The sequence below is a fragment of the Rhinolophus ferrumequinum genome, chromosome 19 (assembly GCF_004115265.2).
Source record: "Rhinolophus ferrumequinum isolate MPI-CBG mRhiFer1 chromosome 19, mRhiFer1_v1.p, whole genome shotgun sequence".
NCBI classification, from domain to species: domain Eukaryota; kingdom Metazoa; phylum Chordata; class Mammalia; order Chiroptera; family Rhinolophidae; genus Rhinolophus; species Rhinolophus ferrumequinum.
Window position 1 is genome coordinate 32,598,258 of NC_046302.1, and position 2,445 is coordinate 32,600,702.

The 2,445-nt window shown below is 35.6% G+C and overlaps 1 pseudogene; it reads right to left on the reverse strand.

The window, feature by feature from the left end:
• Positions 1 to 724: 724 nt before the first annotated feature.
• LOC117011883 (40S ribosomal protein S4, X isoform-like) lies at positions 725 to 1,512 on the reverse strand (annotated as a pseudogene).
• Between the last annotated feature and the right edge of the window lie 933 nt (positions 1,513 to 2,445).

Genomic DNA, 2,445 nt, shown 5'->3' on the forward strand with positions numbered 1-2,445 from the left:
TTGCCAGTATATATTCATGATATAATGTGAAGAATGTCACTTTACCTTTGTGGTCCTCCAAAAAAAAAAAAAATTAAAAAAATAACTCCAGTCTAATCATGGGAAAATCATTAAACAAATCCAAATTGAGGGACATTCTATAAAATATCTGACCAGTGGTCCTCAAGGTCATAAACAAGAAAAGTCTGAGAAATTGTCACAATCAACAGGTATCTCAGGAGAAATGATCGTTAAATGTAATGTATCCTTAATGGACTCACAGAACAGAAAAAGGACATTAGGTGAAAACCAAGAAAATATAAATTACCTGTGCACTTTAGTTAATAACAATGTATTAATGTTAATTTACTAATTATAAGAAATGCATATAATTTAAGATAATTATAGGAGAAACTAAGAGGTATATAGGAACTTTCTATTATCTTCACCATTTTTCTGAAAATCTAAACTATTGTAAAAAATAAAGTCTAGTATGAAAAAATGTTTGACATGATTTGTCTTCATATGGGAAGGTCCAACAGTTTTCATGAATCCCCAGTTATAGTCTCCAAAATTAGTGACACATTAAGCTCTCATTACAAAGATTGTAGAGTAGGAGATCGATGCTGTTCTAAAGCTGGAAGGATTTATATATATATATAAATATATATATACATGTATATGTGTATATATTATCTTTAATTGGAGATGAAGACTCTTCCAATCACGTCACGTAGAGATCATTTCACCCATTGCTCTGTTTGGCCACCAGTCTGTTATCTCTCTCTTCAGCAATGGTGAGATGGATACCCTTTCCACAGGGAAGAGAAATCCATGGTTTGTTGCCTTTGCCAATAACAAAAATGTTGGAGAGCCGGGTGGCAAAGCTGTTGCATTGGCATCTTTCACATGAACCACATGAAAAGAATCAGGGTGCCACTCTCAGTCACTAGTAACACCAATTCTTCCCAGGTTGGCACCTGTGGTCACCATGCATAGGCTACCAGTGTTAAACTTGATTATATCAGTAATATTGCCAGTGTCCAAATCAATCTGAATGGTGTCATTCACCTTGATGAGGGGATCAGGTAGTGGATGTGCAAGCATCATGAGTCATGAGATGCGGGATTCCTTTTGTGCCCGCAAAGATCTTTTTTCACTTTGCACAACTTGTACTTGGCCTCCTCAGGTGTAATACAATGAACAGCAAAGCAAACATTGGTGTTGTAGATCAGATGGAAATTTTCTCTAGTCTTGACAATGCTGATGACATCCATCAAACAAGCAGTGGAGGTTACATCAGTTTGGACCTTGCCATCAATCTTATGAACCGATGCATGAAGATCTTCTTTACTTCATCTCTTGTTAGGGCATACTTCAGTCTGTTCCTTAGGAAGATGATGAGAAGCAGACATTCCTTCAGCTTGGGGGACCAGTAGATGGATGAGGACCAAACACACGGGTCAGTTTATCCACCATCCAATGCTTTTGAGCTGCTGCATGCTTCAGATGCTTCTTGGGACCATGAGCCATGGCTGTGCTAGGCCTGGAAAGAGACTGGAAGGAATTTTTTGTCACAGGTTTTTACATTTTAACAAAGCAAAGACATGCTTATCTATTTAGTGGAGCCATTTTTTGACGAACCCATTCATTTTATTTATGCAGCTAAAGTGCTAATTTTATTGGCCTTCAGTAGGAAAAGAGATAAATATGTTTTGCTTTGTTTTTCCATTTTACCATTATGACTTTAACTGTTTTTAAATAGTCAAATCAGAGCTAAATTTAGTCCAGCAAGAATGAAGGACCATAACTCCAAATAAGTGGAGTGTGACATCATGAGGTTTCATACATTTACTAAATGTGTAGTAGCATTTCAGTTCATCCAGTCTATTGACACCTAAGCTTCACAGTATATTCATTCATTTATTTATTAATTTCTTCAAAAAGCTACTTTTACTTAAAAAAAATGGTTTCACTCCTATGTAGATCATTCCACCAAAGAGGAAATGACATTATATATTAAAGAAAGAAAAAGAAACAACATTATGATAGATGTGTCATGTGTAATATTTCTAGACAGAGAGAAATGATAAAGATTTTATTGTCAATTTTATTTACTTGTTTATTTACTTACTGTATTCTTGTTTTATTCACTTTGAGAGCTAAAAAAGAATTATGGAAGCACAGTGGCAGCCCTTTTAATTTACCAAGTGCATTTTGTCCATTAGAAAAATACTGTCTTGTTTATAGCATGCATATAATCAGATTCACTTTCCTCAGCACCAGAAAAGCAGATTCCTCAATACCCAGCACAGGTCTTGTCTTATACTTACCAAGTGAAATAAGTGGGTATGGTATATGCTGGGTCTTTGTCCCTGGTTCCTGACACAGACCTCCTAACTCTCTTAGAATTCCTAAGTGATAAGAGTATCTTTCTTTAATGAGACAATTCTTAGTGGGCCCCTA